Source organism: Canis lupus, chromosome 37 (genome assembly GCF_003254725.2).
Source record: "Canis lupus dingo isolate Sandy chromosome 37, ASM325472v2, whole genome shotgun sequence".
NCBI classification, from domain to species: domain Eukaryota; kingdom Metazoa; phylum Chordata; class Mammalia; order Carnivora; family Canidae; genus Canis; species Canis lupus.
In genome coordinates, this window is record NC_064279.1 from 23,837,950 (window position 1) to 23,856,382 (window position 18,433).

The following is an 18,433-nucleotide window of genomic DNA, read 5'->3' on the forward strand; positions in this document are numbered from 1 at the left end:
GGGCTGAAAGTCAACAAAAAGGAAAAGGGTAAGTAAATACAAGTAACTACAGACTGTTTATATATATATTATAATAATAATAATTTGGGGGGTAGTAGTAAAATGTATCAGCAACAGCATATAGGTCAAGAAAGAGGGTAAATAGTGTTAAAATGTCATACAGTTCTTGCATTGTTTGGGAAGGGGTCAAACTACAAATCAAATATGTGTTGTAATCTCCGGTAATCATTAAAAGAATAGAAAATAATGTATAACTAACAGTACTGTGGAATCAATTAAAAGGCACTCAATGGGGGGATAAGAAAGAACTAGAAGGACAAATAGTACACAGTAAGGCAGTAGATTAAGTGTATACACATATGCAACATATATATGTGCATACATTGTATATACATCAGTGATAACATCACATACAAATAGTCTAAATGCTTCAGTTGAAAGTTAAAGTTGGTCAAGTTGGATTACATACACAAAATATCAAGATCAAGGAAAGACAGATCTAAAGAATAAGAAATCAGAACATATAATGTTTGTCCTTCTCCGACTGACTTACTTCACTCAGCATCATGCCCTCCAGTTCCATCCACGTTGAAGCAAATGGTGGGTATTTGTCATTTCTAATGGCTGAGGAATATTCCATGTATACATAGACCACATCTTCTTTATCCATCATCTTTTGATGGACACCGAGGCTCCTTCCACAGTTTGGCTATCGTGGCCATCGCTGCTATAAACATCGGGGTGCAGGTGTCCCGGCGTTTCACTGCATCTGTATCTTTGGGGTAAATCCCCAACAGTGCAATTGCTGGGTCGTAGGGCAGGTCTATTTTTAACTCTTTGAGGAACCGCCACACAGTTTTCCAGAGTGGCTGCACCAGTTCACATTCCCACCCACAGTGTAAGAGGTTCCCCTTTCTCCACATCCTCTCCAACATTTGTTGTTTCCTGCCTTGTTAGTTTGCCCCATTCTCACTGGTGTGAGGTGGGATCTCATTGTGGTTTTGATTTGTATTTCCCTGATGGCAAGTGATGCGGAGCATTTTCTCATGTGCATGTTGGCCATGTCTATGTCTTCCTCTGTGAGATTTCTGTTCATGTCTTTTGCCCATTTCATGATTGGATTGTTTGTTTCTTTGGTGTTGAGTTTAATAAGTTCTTTATAGAAACTTGGAAACTAGCCCTTTATCTGATATGTCATTTGCAAATATCTTCTCCCATTCCGTAGGTTGTCTTTGAGTTTTGTTGACTGTATCCTTTGCTGTGCAAAAGCTTCTTATCTTGATGAAGTCCCAATAGTTGATTTTTGCTTTTGTTTCTTTTGCCTTCGTGGATGTATCTTGCAAGAAGTTACTGTGGCCGAGTTCAAAAAGGGTGTTGCCTGTGTTCTTCTCTAGGAAGGGAGAAGAAATGTGTGGGAAATATCAGAAAGGGAGACATAACGTAAAGACTGCTAACTCTGGGTAACGAACTAGGGGTGGTAGAAGGGGAGGAGGGCGGGGGGTGGGAGTGATTGGGTGACGGGCACTGGGGGTTATTCTGTATGTTGGTAAATTGAACACCAATAAAAAAAAAAGAATAAGAAATCATGAGTAGTACAAGGATACAGACACAGAGACTAAAGGTACAGAAGGGTTGAAAAAAGAGATCACTTGCAAACACTAATCCGTGAAGTGAAAGCTTTATTAATATTTGACAAAGTGGACTTGAAGGCGGGAAAGCATTGCTAGGGACAAAGGGGGACATGTACACAGTAGTCCCCCCTTACCCGCAGGGACACTTTACAAGATCCTCCTCCCCAGTGGGTGCCTGAAACCATGGTTAGTACTGGGCCCTATACAAACTGTCTTCCTACACGTTTGTACCTGCAATTCAGTTTAATTTCTAAATTAGACACAGTAAGAGATTAACAACAATAAAATAGAAAAAGTATAACAATACACTGTAATAAAAGTTAGATGAATGTGGTCACTGTACTCACCCTTCTTGTGATGATGTGAGATGCTAAAAGATGCTAAAACGTCTACCTGACGACAGGCAGTGAGGGGAAGGACATAGGTATTGTGAGGTAGCACGAGGCTACTACTGACCTTCTGACCCTGTGTCAGGAGGAGGATGAGCTGCATCCAGACCACAGCTGACCCTGGGTAACTGGGAAGCCAAACTTCAGATAAGGAGAGACTACTGTATCATTAAATGTATAGAAAAAAACATGTGCATTTTTTCAGCATTTCTGGGCCATTGAGAAGATACAAAACACTACATAATTAGTTGATGATGCTCTGAATTTCTTGAGGAACAAATTGAAGAAAATTGAAGAACTTAGAGAAACAACTGACCAGAGAAAATTAAGGGGAACTGATAAATTCCACAAAGCCAATGCCAATTGACCAAAAAGACCCCTCAAGTTGGAATCAACATAAGCTAGAAAGCATATAAAATAGTTAATTTCTAAATAGTAGATATTCCTCTGAAGCAAAAACATAAAACCACTAATGTTTCAGTAGCTCAAAGTAAAATAGATGCTAATCATTTAAGGAAAAATTTCAGTCTGAACTAGAACCACCCCCTTGGTCTATGGGTTTGTTTTCTGGTATTAAAAGCCTGACGTCCCTTTTTTTTTTTCTGGTTTGTCATTAAACATTGACAGATCCCTACAAATGTCAACAGGGGGAAAACTAATCATTTGGCATGTATATAGCTATATTCATGATTTGTTTTGTGTCTTGACTGGAAAACAACCTTCATAAGGTGTCATGTATAGTTCTTTAGATATTTTTGAAGGTTTATATAGTGCACTTTGCCCCTGGAACCCAAGGATTTCCATATATTCTTTGGGAACCTAATCTGTAAACCAGAAAAGTACTCACCTACAAATAATATAAATTCCTTCAAATTGGTCAGCCCATATTGTCTGCAAAGCATCGAATATAGCGCTAGAGGGCGATGCAATGTAGAGAAGAAAGGACCATACCCTGACGAGTAAGCAAGGTTTGGAAGATTCGACTTGAGGGCATATATAAAAATGGTTAAGAGCTTGTGTAAAATTATCGTTTAGTAAGCACCAAGTTATTTTTAAATTTCCAGAACGCCATAATGTGACCAAGCAGACTAAGGTAAAAAAAGAAAAAAATAAAGAGAGAGCAAGAGAGAGAGAGAACCAAAAGGAGTTAATAATCACAGGTCTTTTGGGACATACAACCCACTAATATAAAATTAAGATGGACTTGGGTGTATTTTCTAGGATTTGCTAGCTTGAAGAGAAAATATTAGTATTTTCATTTTGCTAATTATACTAAAAATTATTTTTACCATTTGTAAGAAAAAAGATTTCTTCATTGGTAATGCATCATTAAGCTATGTTTCATTGAATGCGATTCAATTTAGCAGGCAGGCACTCCTCAATCTGGGGGGTGCAGGTCTCCTACCACATTTTCAGAATCTCCGAGAACTTTTTCGTCCTTTAAAAAACTTCAGTACTTTTTAAAGGAGGGTAGTATTAAGTACACTGTCACAAAACACCGGGCTTCGTAATTGAGTAACTAGAGCAATGAAGATGTGAACCAATGCGGGAAGCTAAGTGAGAGCGCGGCCCCCCAAAAAGTGGGTCAAAAGGTTACAGTGATGCAGGGAGACACCCTAATGGCACCACCACTGGGCAGAGCCAATGGGATGCTTGGTGCAAGTATGACTTGGAAGGAAGCCAGCAGGAGAGGGACTTCGTCTGGAGAGGGACGTGCGTGTGTGTGTGCACGCGCATGTGCATGTGTGCACGCACACACAAGCAGTGGTGTAATCTGCTGCGATGCAAAGGCTACAATTATATGGGTAACATGAGGCTCTTCTCTTTCCTGATGTTCCTTTGCCCCAAGCACCTGTTTCTTTAACTCATCCACTCGTCAATGTCCCTGCCTCAGTTCCTAAGTCATGATCGGGGCGGGGGGGTGGGGGGGGCTCTGCTAGGAATGCTTAGCCCGCACCTCGCTGGGGCCCGGCTGTGTTCTAGGGGCTCGGCCTGCCCGGAGCTCAGTTGTCCTCGCGACGGCGCTGCCCCCGGGGAACCGTGGGACCGGATGCCACGAGGCTCTCCGGGACTCGACCCCTGATTACCTTTCCAGCCTAATCGATTGCCATGTCCCGTGTCCTCTCTAAGCACCAGCTGTGCGGAACTTCCTCCAGTCACTCGAATACACTGTGCTTTCAGATCAAAGCTAGTGTTGACCCTGCTCTTTCTATGGTCGATCCTCGTCTGCCCCTGCATGGCCCCCCGCCTTCCCACACCAGCCTCATGGGCTTCAGATGATTGTTTCTCCCATCCTACAGGCGGCCAGGCAGACGCTTCCAGAAGTCAGGGTTACGTCTTGCTTCAGACACGGATGATATGCAGAAGAGGGATGAGCTTTGGACCTAGAAATGGTCTTATCCACCTTTCCCTCCGTTGTTTACTGGCTTGAACTGAACTGCAGAGATTTTTTTTTTTCAGATAAGAGCCAGCTTCTCTGAGAGCTGCCGACTGCGAAGGACTGTGCTGATGGGTGGCCCCACCTGGGCACGAGACAAAAGCATAGCCTTCGGGGGAGGTAGGGGAGGAAAGACCGCTTTCAGGAGGGAATGTTAGCAAACAGGCCTGCAGTGATGAGGTTAGGGCACACGCCTCCTGCGCCCCGACCCCCACCCCAGGCCTGTCCTGTCCTAGTTTCTAAAGGATGGTGAGCGCAGAGAACGGACGGCAGAGGGAGCCCTCGGTGGGGTTTGCTCCAGTCTGGCAGCAGGAGAAAGAGAAAGCGACCGACATGGCCCGGTGCTGTCCCACGGCCAGCTTGCTCCTTCCCTTTCTCCGGCACTCGGTGCCCACACAGCGTCCCCCAACGGAAGCGCACGGGACGTTCTGGCAAGGTCTGGGAGGGGGCTGCTGCGTCCCTCTTGGCTAGACGAGGAGACCAGGCCTCCAAGGGACTGAATCACTGCCCCCAGTTCAGTTACCCAACTGGTAAACCGTTGAGGCAGGATTCCAGGCTGCAGGGCTCTGGGATTCTAAAGCACAGCCTCCCGCATCTGCCATCCCCCATGCCCCTTTGCCCCGCATGGCCTGTGTCCCCCTCTGTGTATGTGCCATCCCGGGAACAGATGGAGCTCAAGAGTCACTCTCAGAATAACAGAGTCGGTTCAGTTTAGCAGGGACATTTTAAAGACAATGGTTCAACTCAAAGGAGGTGCCCCACACCCAGCTGGAGAGAAGTGAGGGCTGGTGGCAACAGCAATCCCAAGGGGGTGAGTTTGGGGGCTTTATAATCCCCCCATGATTTCCATTTGCTTCCTCTCTCTTGCTTCTGAACAGCAGACATTATCTTAATCCTACATCCAAAGCCTCGCAAACACAGCTTCAAAGCCCTACCCTGGCTGCCCCACTCCAGCCTTCCCCACAGCTCCACTGCGCAGCTCTACTGAGCAGTCCTCACACCCTGCTCCTGGGAGCTACGGTGGGTTGTCTACTTGGGTACCCCCAAAAGGGAAGAGCTCCAACTTTGCATCTTTAGTTGCAATAAAATTAAGACTCCTGTCTTCTCCCCTTCCTCTGGTGGGACCCCACCGTGCAGGTCGGCATGGGACCAAGTCCTGGGGCGGGGTAGGGGGGCTCGGCAAAGACTTGGTGACAGGCTGATTGATGGGTTTCCCGCCTCTGCTTGCCCTCCCGCCCACTCCTGCAGGCTCTGGCCCAGGTCCACCATCCGGCTGCCTGAGGGGTCTGCTTTTCTTTGTTGAGTCAGCACCAATGAGTCAGGGCCAAGATCAGCTGGGGGTCCTGGGGAGCACTGCAGGACGCTGGGAAGGGAATACAAATTTAGTGGCCCAAAGGAAGGCATCACAAGGAGCATCTGAATGGAGGGCACTGGGGTTGTGGTCCGAGGAGCCCGAGAGGGAGCTGACCTGCTGATGTCATTGGCCATCAGCTGTTGGTGGATCGCTCTCTCACAGAAAAGCACAGGTTACTCAAATTATATTGCTTAGGGCCCTAAAAATTCCCAATCTTGTCCCTCTTACATTTTTACTCTTTTTAGAAATGGCAAAATGGAACCAAGCCTCCATGAACTCAGCTAATGGAAGATGAGAAGAAAGCAGAAGAGGGAAATTCTGAGATACACTCCAATGGCAATTCAGCCGTGTCTTTTTGCCTGAGCTGCTGAGGGTCAAAACGAAGTGGCTGATGACACTTGGTGGCATCTTCATCCCTACATAGGTTGTATACACTGACAGTGGGGGCAGGAGGAGAGTTGGTTGTGGCTGAGTAGAGGGACAGAAATTGAAGAGACATCACCCTTCCAACAGTACTTAGGGAGGAGGAAGTGGTGGGGAAGAGGTAAACCAATGATACTATCCTTGCTCATTCAGGCAAGACAGTTATGCCAATGTCCCCAGACGTCACAGTATCCTGGAATCATACTGCTGGGGGCGAACTTAGAGGCTATCTCCTCCGACTCCATTATTTTAAAGAGTAGGAGATGCAGATCCAGAGAGGGAAGTGACCTGTCACAGTCATACCACTGGATGATGATGGAACCAAAAGCCTAATTCCGGGCTGTTTCCATGACAAGAACCCAGGATGGGATCTGCAACAGGCCTTGGTGGAGTTCAGCGTTGTTTGGGAGCCGGATTTGTGGCTGAGAGGTTCATAACTGAGAGAACCTAGATGCCCTTGGTTTGACATTTCTACCCCACTGAAGGAACTAGTCTCTATTAAGATCAGTTGAACTCTCAAAAGCCAGATCATCAGGAGAAAGGGCCATGGAGAGTAAGAATGTCTTCCCAAAGACAGTCTTTTCGTTTAACAGAAGAAGAGAGATTGATGCAGGAGGGTCTGGTTTTTTACTAGATCTACCTAGACACAAGACGTGGGAAGTTTGCGTGTGTTCTCTCAATGCCATTCTATGAAAATAGTGGGGCTTCCATTCTTGGGAAAATTCTTATCCCATGTCCCCTCCTTAGGGGGCTGAGAAGTGCCCATTGTGAGGATTAGTAGGATATAATGAACAAAATTCCCTGGGACAAGAGGCTGCAAACCTGAGTCTAGAGCCACATGATGAGGCCACCAGGCTCCGCCCTAGCCTTCCCAAGAGAGACACACCCCCCCAACCGGCCACCACTTCTCTGGTGATTTCATTCTCTATAAAAGTGCAGCAAGAGCAGAAAAGCTCTCTGTATTGGCAGCACATTTCTCCCACGGCAAGGCAGCGGCTTTGGACAGGAGAGCGTCTGGACCTCCTGCTCCCGGGGGAGGCTCCTCCTCCTCTGTGGACTGGGGCACCCACTTCATTTACCCTGTGCTTTCCTTGAAGATGTTCAGAGCACAGCACAAATGATTTTATTAACTCTCTAAAATTCAGGCAGTGGTGAAAGTGGGTCTTGGTTTCAAAATCGAAGACCTAGGGCGACAGCCGTTACCATATGGTGATGTCACAGACTCTTTGCACGTCCAGATGGACAGGATCTTAGAAACAACCCCACAGATATGACACAGAGGCTAAGAGACCAGAACCCCACAGATGTGACATAGAGGTTAAAAGACCAGGCTGTTGTGCTAGACCATTTGCATTACGTCACTAATTATCCTTAGTATCCTTACTCCCCTGGGCAGCTTCTTAAGTTCTCCAGAGCTCTGTTCCCTTGTCTATAAATGAGGACAATGAAAATACCAATACCCACCTCTTAGGTTTGTTGTGAGGACAAAATGAGATACTTTACCTAAAGTGCTGATGATAAGCATTCAATTAACGTTTTATATTGTTGTTATTATTTTGCTATATTTCCCTCCTCACTTTACAGAAACTGAGGCCCCCGGAGGCATATTTTAAGAAAGCTATTTTCTTTTCTTAAAAATCGCAAAACCAGCTTAGTTGTGTGTGAATATTTTCATTGATTAAAAAAAAAGGGGGACATGCGGGCATCCAGGTTACATGGCAGTAACAAGTCCCAAATTCCCAGGGCTCTCAGCACAAACGTTCATTACTTGCTCATACTCTGTCCATTGTGGGTTGGCTTGGGGCTCTGCTCCTATCATCATCCTTGTTCTGGACCTGGGCATTTGGAGCACAAACCTACTCTTACGGCATCCATCTGGAAGTGACTCTGATCGTTTCTGCCCGTATTTCTGTTTCTGGCCAATGCAAGCCACATGGCCATATGGCAGCTCAGCAATGTGGGTAAGCGCGATCCTCTTACAGGAGGTAACCAGATATTGGTGGAGTAATACAGCTCATGATGATCTGCTACATAAACAAATTTAATCTTAGTGTGAGTGATCCTCTGACATGAGCCAATTGAAACACCTGCTCTAAGATGTCAAAATTGTTATGAAGAACGAAATGACCCTTCACTAGGCATCAAAAGGAACATCTATTGATGCCCACTCCTTGAAATAATTTCTCAAAATCCCCAGACCATGGCCAAGATAAAAAATCTCCATTCCTTGGGGCGCCTGGGTGACTCAGTCAAATTAAGCGTCTAACTCTCAGTTTTGGCTCAGGCCATGATCTCAGGGTGGTGAGATCGAGCCCCATGTGGGGCTCCATGCTCAGGAGGGAGTCTGCCTGAGATTCTCTCTTTCCCTCTCCCTCTGCCCCTCTCCCTGCTCCCCTCCTCTAAGGTAAATAAGTAAATTAAAAAAGAATCTCCATCCCTTGAAAACCAACCACCCGCAGCTATGTGGCTCATCCTAGAACAAGAGGGTGCTTGTAATAGGACATCACAGAGGGCCCACTTCCCTCTCCCATCCCAAAGCATTTACCACCCATCCCCCTGAGTACCCTTTGTGGTTTATTCACTGCTGATTTAGCGTTGATCACTGGTCCAGATGGCAACACGAAGAGGAGGGACATAGTCCCTCATCCTCAGGAAAAGGGGCAAGCCTCCTCCAAGTCAGGGGAGACTAGCAGTAAAGTCAACAGATAGAATATAAGATAAGGGCTGGCATGGTCTGCAAGCTGTAGAACCACAAAGAAGGGTCACTCACCATAGCCTGAGGGTGTCAGAAAAACCCAATATGGGAAGCCTAATATTGCCAGAATTTTATTCTTAAGGAAGGGTTGGAATATTGCAACAGCTTGAAGTTGTGCAATGATAGTGGGGACAAAGGAGTCTATCCTTCAAGAAGTAATTGGTCAGCCTTACCAGGATTTCTGATTTATTGGCAAATATCTTCCTGATGTTGGGTGTTGGTGATACAGCGGGCAGTTAAATGGCACAGGCTCAGCTCCTTGGGACGAACAGGACCTGAAGCTGGGGTTCTGAAGGAATGGATCTGGGGTCATCCACAGGTGCAGACTTGCAGGGTCCACGCCGGAGTCTCTGGACTTAGAACCCAGTAACTGGCATTTTAGACAAATGCCTCTGATATTTTCATCAGACTTCAGATTCGAGGGTTCCCGCTGAAAAGGCAGCCACAATACTGATAAATGTGCAGAGGACCCGGGGAAAACGGACGAGTGTACTGAACTAAGAAATACATTGGAGTAAAAAATATTTGTGTTACCTGTGGGTCAGGGGCCAATGCCCCTTGAAGTGGGGCGCAAAGGTTAGAGACCTTGGCATTTCTTTGTCAAGACTGCTGTTGGCTTCAGTGCGCCCCTGGCTCTCCCAGCCAGCTCTCCATGCTAATATTTCGTTGGGTTTCTTTAAAATTTGGGTTGCCTTTTTGTCTCTCCCAATAAAACAATTTGGGGTAGAATCTAATACTCAATCTGTGCGTAACAGCCAATTAGGGGTGCAGGTGATTAGAGACTGGGGAGTGATATCTCTCTGTTGGCTTGGAGTTCACAGGAACTCTGATGGTCTCATTGGGTCTTCACTCAATACTGCGGACGTAGGTCTCTCACCAGGCTCATTTTGCAGTTGAAGACACTGAATCTGGGGAGGATATACGATCTGCCCGCGGTCACGTTGGGTAGCTGGCAAGCTAGCTGTGCCGGAAACTGACGGACTTCTTTGAGGTTTTAGCCTTTGGGATTTTTCCTTTGACTCTCAGGACCTGGGTGCAGAGTTGGCCTCGTTTGCAGCCACACTGCCTCCAACAGGGACCTCGCTCCGTCAAGAAAGCCCCGTGCAGCCCGCCCTGGTCACAGGATGCCCCCTCTTGAATCCTGGCGCCCTTCTCACACTGCTAGACCAACAAGAATGAGGTGGTCCAGGCGAGGGTGGGGGACAGGAAGCAGAAGAGAATGTCAAAGAAAATGTCAGCAGATGGAGGCCTCCTCCTCCTACTTCCTGAAGGCAGCACGCTGTCTGTCTGCAGCACGCTGGACCGACCTTGCAGATCCATAACGAAGTTTTGGACGGCCTGCAGTCCCCCTCCGCCCCTCGGCTGTCGCCCTCACCCCCGTCCGTGGTCTCCTTTCTGTCCCAAAGAGACAGTGAACTTTCTCAAGATGAAGGAATTAGGGGGCTGGCAGGTCACTCCCCCCAGGGACATGTTGGTGCTTTGAGCATCAGGGCAATAGTGGGAACTGCAAGACCAGAAGGAACAGATGATCCACGAGGGAGTCTCGGCTGGGGAGGAATGGCTGTCGTCGAGCAGGACGGAGCATCCCTGAGAGCCCGACCTCTGGTGAGGAAGGACCAGCCACAGAGCCAGGGACCTTGGACAGTCTCCCTCCCCTCCCCATGACGACCTCACAGATGGCTTTGGCTTTAGACAACTGGGCTAGAACGCCAACTCCCCCAAATGCTTGCAGTGACTTTGGCAAGTCTCCTCCCTCCTGTTACGCTCATCTCCCCCATGGTGTTGAGAGAGGATGGAAAGGACTGCCCCGGCCTCCTCATCGGGTGGTCGCGAGACTCAAAGGGGAGGATGTACCAAGTAGGTTAGTGCCAGCTGCACGGGGCGTGAGTGGTAGCGGGTTGGAATGGAGACGGGGTGTCCCTGAGGACAGGTGCTTTATGAATGACACTCCGAGTCCAGTGGAGGGTTCTTCTCTCATCCTGCGGTGGGCATCAGCTCGGGTCCCAGCTAGCCTGTGAGAGCGATCACAAGTCTGAAGGCAGCAGGAGGCACTGGTCAGAGGGTGGCTTAAACCCCACCACCTGGGTTTTTGTGACTCTGGCTCTCCCAGCTGCTGTGTGATGCTGGGGAGATATTTAATGTTTCCAGCCTCAGCGTCCCCATCTCCGAAATGCGGATAATAACGATCCCCATCTCAGCGAGGTGCTCAGAGATTTTCAACGAGACAAGAGTGGATGCTTAGCAAAATACCTGGTGCCGGAGAGAAGCCACAAGTGTTAGCTGGGAACACCGTTGTACTTGACTAGAGCGCTAAGCGGAGGCCCGTGCTTTCTGCGCGCTCATGGGGCCTGCGCTGGGGAGGTCTGGGAGCCATGGGCTAAGCATCGAGCAAATGCAGGAATTAATTAAATGGATGGTGGCTGCAGTCAATGAATAATGTGTTGACACTTGTGTGTACCAGGGCCGGGGTCAGTGCCCATCTGCCTGGGTGGCTCTGTCTCCTGTGTGCTCCGAGATGTAGGAGTACGGGCCGTCACGCGGCCATCCCTGTCCTGCCGAGTCCTGTACAACAGACAGAATCCGACTCCGTGTCTTGCCTTGCAGTCTTCCCTCGGGTCCCTAAAGGGCGAAAGAAGTTGTGACCCTATCCTAGGAGGCTTTGCATCCTGGCCATCTGGCTGCTTCCATCCTGCCTCGCCTTCATCTGCAAGTATATCACAGCACTGCACCCCTAGTCCAAAGCGCTCCCCCTTCCCCAACCCCCAATCTCAGCGGAAATGAAAATGAGGCTGCAGGAGAGCTGGGTTTGCGGTCATTGAAAACCAGGGCCTGGCTGGCCTCCGCTCGCTCGCGGCCGCTCCGTGTCCCCAGCTTACACTCTCAGCGTCCTTCCACCCGGGCCCGGGTCAGCCCCTAAGGAGCACCACCCTTGCCCATTTGTCTCACTTAGCAGTGATTCTTTCTGAGAAACCTTGGAAAGGGGGCTCTGTGCGGTCTGGGTGATGTGTGGAGTCCACGGGAGGCTTGGTGGGAGGCACTGACAGAGGCAGGTTCTTTCGGGAACGATGGGGAAGGGCTGGGCAGGGGGCTGGGCCTCCTGGGCTCCCATCACCGCCACCCACAAGCATCTGTGTAAGTGGAAGCGGGCAGGAAACCACTTCTCTGTCTGACCGAATCAATGCTCGGGGGGCTGTGGTCAGAGTAGGGGAGACCGGTGTTCGTGGGGCGCGTTGGTTTGGGGGGACGTAAGTGTGGGTTCCCACCTCCTCCACCACTAGCTCACAGGGCCTGTTGCTTATGAGCTGTGCAGGGCTTAGGGAACTTCTAAGTCTCGGGAAGAAACGATAGCCAAAGGAAACTGCAAGATCAAAACTAATACATGTTTAATTACAACTTCTCCTTATGTCGCCTTCATTAGCTATTAAACATAGAATTCACAGATTTCCTGGGCAAATAATTTTTAGCCGAGGTTTTTGGACTTCGCAGGAATCCCGGGTAACTATCAAAATACCCTGGAATCAGAAGCAACCGTACGTACATTCAGTAAGTTACTAATAGTCAAACCACTTCAAAAGCAAAGTTAGAAATATGCTGTAGAGATTGTGTGGACAGAATTTCCTCCGTGTGGGTGCATCCGGATGCACATGTGGGCTGTGATGGAGAGCCTCCCAAAGCACAAATGCCCAGGGCCCGGGAGCTTTCAGGCCCTGCCAATGAGCCTGCACGAGTCGCTCTCCTTCCCTGACTCTTCCTTTTTGCTTGGTGAGCCTGAAGCTCCTTCAGTGTCTTCTCCATCTAAAAATCTGTGAATAGTTCTGCTGTTTTTTTTCGTCTATTATTACTTTATTTCTCAGCCCGTAAGATTTATTTTTTATTTTTTATTGACAGGGGCAATTCTAATAATTTTTAGAAGGGTACAATTAAATTTGGGTACCAGATGAGGTATATATAATAAAAGACAGCACACAGGAATTTTAAAGAACATTTTAAAATACAAAAGTCCAGATGGGCATATAGACCTATCATTCAAACAAATTCATACTCAGAACAGAACATGAAGAGTTGTTGGTTTCCTGTGGGTTATTTGAAGCCACTTAAATCCAAGTCTTTCCAGGTATCCTCCCCAAACCACAGAAATCATTAAGCAAATTCACTATGACCCATGCATAGAAAAACCAGGAGGTAGAGCTTATTAAAAAAAATTCACATTACATATAACCATGCAGATAATCACCTCAATCCAGAAAAGCCATTTCTAGAACCCACCCACAGCAATCAAAATAATCAGTAAAGATTGTGGGGAAAAGAGCAGAGGAACAGGAAGGATCTACCAAACAGAAATAAGGCTACAGGTAAAAAGAAAAAGTCCCACCCCAAGTGAGTCACTAAGAACAAGACCAAGACTTAGTAAATCAGAACACTTGTCAGCCCGTAAGATTTAAAGGGTGACCAATAATCAATCAATCAGTAGGAACCCGACTGCGGCTCTACTTCGTGGGAGGCAGTTGAATGAGGTTGGCGATGTTTTTCTACTCTAATTATCTGCCCAGCGCCTTTGACTTTCGTCATCACCACATAGCATCTCACTATTATTCAAGTTAACAATTTTCTGTAGATCATCTCATTTTGTTTTTCAGTGGTGTTTTTCCCAATTTATTTTTTGAATAAGTACAACATTCACATGATTCAAAAATAAAGCGACAGGGCAGCCCGGGTGGCTCAGTGGTTTAGCACCGCCTTTGGCCCAGGGCCTGATCCTGGGGACCCAGGATGGAGTCCTGCATCGGGCTCCCTGCATGGAGCCTGCTTCTCCCTCTGCCTCTGTCTCTGCCTCTCTCTCTGTGTCTCTCATGAATAAATAAATAAGATCTTTAAAAAAATAAAAAAATAAATAAATAAAATAATAAAGCGACAGAAACAGAGAAACAGAATTCCTCCCCCCTGCCCTGCTCCCCATCACCCCATTTCCACTCCCTTCTCAACTGCCAACAGGTCAGTTTCTTTTTTTTTTTCTTTTCTTTTCTTTTTTTTTTTTTTAGGTCAGTTTCTTGTACAACCTTCCCAAGACTTTCTGTGCACAGACGACAAAATGCGAAGACACTTATTCCGCCTTATGTTTTCTTTTTTACACCAAAGTTTTGCAAGTTAAATAGCTGCTCACCTACATGCTTTACTTAGCCAGATACCGAGGCAATATTTCCCCGGCATGACACAGACAGCGCCCTCATTCCTGCTGTGTAAGAGCTGCGGGGTGTTTTCATCGTACGCATCTACCAGAATTTATTTAAACCAGACAGCCTATTGATGAATCTTTGGTTTTATTCCAATGCTTTGCTATTGCAGTAGTGTTATCCCGAATATATCTCTACCTAAAAATCTGCATCTTGCTGGTTTTTTCTTCTGGCATCACTTCATTTTCCAGCCCACAAGACTTAACATATGTTGTTGGGTTGGTACCTAAGTGCTACGGACTGGACGCGTGTGTCTGCCCAGGATTGGAATGTCGAGACAGGGGCTTTGGAAAGGTGGTGAAAGTTAACTGAGGTCGTACCTTGATCCAACAGAGCAAGTGCCCTAATAGGAAGAGAAAGAGACGTGTGAGGACATGGGGACGAGGCAGCCGCCTGTGTCAAGTTTCTTCACTCTCCACTTACTCTTTTTCCCCTTTTGCGTGCTGTGCTCTTTGGAAGGAGGTCACTATGCACAGCCCACACCTATAGAGTGGGGGGCCCTGCTCCCCTCTTCTTGAGAGAGGATTATCTACAAAAATCACTTGGAATTCTTCTCTAAGAGAGATTTTTCTCTTCTTCCCCGTTTAAGCATTTATTTGTATATTTATACCATATATATTGATATCTGATTGGATTTGTGGCTCTTTTACAGTTTGGGTGAGAACCTCATTATCGCTTTACATTGCTGTTCAGGTTTTTCCAGCTTTGTCCATTGGGAACTCTTTTAGGTGGTTCCTGTGTCCCTTTGACATACTCTTATGAATGCAGGTTTTTAAACTTTATTTTTAAAGATTTTATTTATTTATTAGGGACAGAGAGAGAGAGAGGCAGAGACACAGGCAGAGGGAGAAGCAGGCTCCATGCAGGGAGCCCGACATGGGACTCGATCCTGGCTCTCCTGGATCATGCCCTGGGCTGAAGGCGATGCTAAACCGCTGAGCTACCGGAGCTGCCCGGGTTTTTAAATTTTTAAAGCATATTTTTTTAGCACTTCCTTATTTTTTGGCATTATAAGATGTTCCAGGTTCATAATGCATATATATGTATTTTTGCTACAGTCCTAGAATCAGCCATTTCTCCAAAGAGCCCTGGTTCCTTGTGTTGGAGGATGATATCAGAAATCAAGATCTAGAAGTCAAGATTTTCTGAGTGGGGAAAAATTAGAGAGGAAGGCAAACCATGAGAGACTCCTGACCCTGGGAAACAAACAAAGGGTTGCAGAAGGGGAGGAGGGTGACGGGGATGGGGTGACTGGGTGATGGGCACTGAGGAAGGAGGGCACGTGACGTGATGAGCACTGGGTGTTATACTATATGTTGGCAAACTGCATTTAAATTTAAAAAAAAGGAAAAAGAAAAAGAAATCAAGATCTGGGTGTTAGGTGGGTTGTAGCCCCTGGAGGGTCAAGTCACATTTTTAATTCACTGACAGCATTCAGGACGCTTAGATGCTCAGGGTCTTCCTCTTCACCGCTGGCTCATGCCCATCAAAGTCAACTGATGACCTCACTGTTTCCTCAAAAGGACTTGGGACCCCCCTCCCCTTTCCCCCTCCCTCCCTCTTTTCCTTCCTCCTTTCCTCCTTTTCTTCTTTTCTTTCTTTATTTTTTAAAGATTTTGTTGTTAAGTAATCTCTACACCCAGCATATGGCTCAAGCCCACCACCCCAAGGTCAAGAGTCGCATGCTCTACCCACTGAGCTGGCCAGGTGCCCTCCTTTCTTCTTTTGAGCTGTGGTCCCCGCTTTGCCTAATCCTTCCTTCCCATCCTTCGGGCCTCAGCCCTCTGCCACCACCCCCACCCCAGCCTCCTTTTCCACATGCCTGTCTTGGTTCCTGGCTCAGAAAACTCAAGTTCAACAGAAGCCCAAGTTATTCTTGGAAAACAAATTCCACGGAGCCCAAGCAGGATGGGCTAGGAGGGGAGGACACGTTTAGGCTCCATTCTTTCCTTAAACCTAGTTCTGCGGTTTGAACCCACAGAGCTCCACTAGCCGAGCTTTATCAGGGTTTCTCTGCCTTTTTAAGGTTCTGATGCACGCACTGGGGGCTGAGTTTTGCGATTCAGAGCCAGGGCTGAACAGTGAAACCCGCGCCTGAGAGCAGCATCTGTGCGGAAGCGGGGAAGGTGAGCGGTACCTTGGGAGCACTTCATCCAGCTTCTCCACCGTAGTTTTACACACGGCGAACCTGAGGCTCAGGGAGGAAGCAAACCCCACCCAGGGCTACGTAGCTCATTCAAAGGCAGAGCTGAGTCTAGAAGAAGTTTTGATCTTTGATCGCTGGTCCAACGATCTTTCCACTGCTGGGTAAGGGCTCAGTTAAGATTTTTCTTCTTGGGGTGCCTGGGTGGCTCAGTCGGTCAGGCATCGGATTCTTGATTTTGGCTCAGGTCATGATCTCAGGGTTGTGAGATCGAGTCCCATGCTGCGCTCCATACTGGGCATGAAGCCTGCTTAACATCTGTCTCCCTCTCCCTCTGCCCCTGTCTTAACGTCCCACCCTGCATCCGTCGAGGCACCCACTGCACTCTGGTGGAGGAGGGCAGCTCTGTTCTTCCAAGCTACACAGGCTTTGGAAGCAGCACTGAAAGCCTAGCCTCACCCCTTAACAGCCACTTAATTTCAAGCAACCCCTCACAGTCTCCGTTTCCTTATCTGTAAAATGGGTCTAAGGTTGCTCGGGCCACGGGGGCGTGTTTCAGCTTAAATAGAAGCAGGGATATGAAAGCACCTGGAACATTCCGAGGAGATAACTGGCACTCGGCCTTTGTCCAAGGAACCTGAATCCTCTGGGATTGTTCTGTAGCTTCTCCCCTGGTACATACATTCTGTGTCCTGAAACCAATGGAAAGCTTCTCCGTTACTCCTGCTTCCTCTACGCCCTACAGAGCTGGACACACAGTGCTCAGAAATTCTTGCCGAACGAAGGAATGTCACAAAGAGCAAAATCCCGTGGGGGTGGGGGGAATGGAGGGGCAAATGGTGTCCTGGAGTGTCTGTGCAATCTGAAGGGGAGGGCCTGCTTTCTGCAGGTGTGCGGGGCTGGTGGGAAGAGAGCAGCCAAGCTACCCTCTCATGTTACAGATGAGGAGACTGAGGCTCGGGGCAGGAGGGGATGGCCTGAGGCGCCCCCAGGGAGGGCTCTGCTGATGGGCCTCTGCCGGCTGGCCAGGGCAAAGCCCGACAAACACCCCCGGGCATGGGGCCCCCGAGCTTTCATGCGTTCCGGCCTGCCTGTCCCTGCGTGGGGCCCGGGCATGTTCACAGCTGAACAAGATGTGACAGGAAACCATGAATCAAGGGGAGGGGGTGAAGGCATTAACGACGTGGAGCTGACTTCTGAGTCTAAATCCCTCTCCCTCTCCTGCAAGCTTGCTCCGGCCTGTCCCTGCTTGGCGGAGTCTGGAGGCTGCCCTCAGCTCTGCCTCGCAGGTCGCGCTGGGAGCCGGGTGATAGGAGCCCGCGGCGGGCTCAGCACGCACAGGGCAAGGCAGAAACAGGCTGGACTGCTGCAGGGATGAGCGCCTTTCTGTAGCACGACTTTTCTGGAAGGGACATTTCCCTTGCAGGAAGTTTGCCTGTAAGAGGCAGCGTGGCAGTGAGCAGGGGTCGGCAGACTTTTCCTGCGGAGACCCGGATAGTAAACATTTCAGGCGTGGAGGCCCCATGCAATCTCTGCTGCGAATATTCCAGCTCTCCTGTGAAAGCACAAAGGCAGCCAGGGAATGCATACGGGAACAGATGTAGCTGCATTCCAATAAAGCTTTATTTATAGACACTGAAATTTGAATTTCTTATACTTTTCGCCTGTCACAAAATATTAGTCTCCTTTTGATTTTTTTGCCCCCCCCCCCAACTATTTCAGAGGGTAAAAACCCTTCTCAGCTTGAGCCTACAGAGACAGGCACCAGGGCACACGGAGAGGGAGTTTTCGGGGCCCTGGCATGAGGACTATGGACTTGGGGTCAGACAGTCTGAGGTTTGAGGCCCAGCTCAGCTGCATGTGTGCCACCTGACCTTTGTCAGGTGACAGGCTCTCTGAGTCTCAATTTCCCCGTCTGTAAATAGGGGTAATAGCATCTACCTCACAGGGTTTTGGTAAGCGTTGAATGAGACGGCGTTGAATGCTTTGCACCTGACACGCACGATTTGAAGTCCTTCCTCGGTGGAGGTGGTTGCTCCTGCTTTTACCAGCCCTAAGAGAAGTCATAAT

The 18,433-nt window shown here is 48.1% G+C and overlaps 1 long non-coding RNA gene across 1 annotated transcript; it reads left to right on the forward strand.

Annotated features, from left to right (window-relative positions):
• Nucleotides 1–5,046: 5,046 nt before the first annotated feature.
• On the forward strand, nucleotides 5,047–13,813 carry LOC112656526 (uncharacterized). The gene is made up of 2 exons (XR_003134378.3): nucleotides 5,047–5,268; nucleotides 6,057–13,813. It is a non-coding gene; the product is annotated as an uncharacterized LOC112656526 (long non-coding RNA).
• The last annotated feature ends 4,620 nt before the right edge of the window (nucleotides 13,814–18,433 follow it).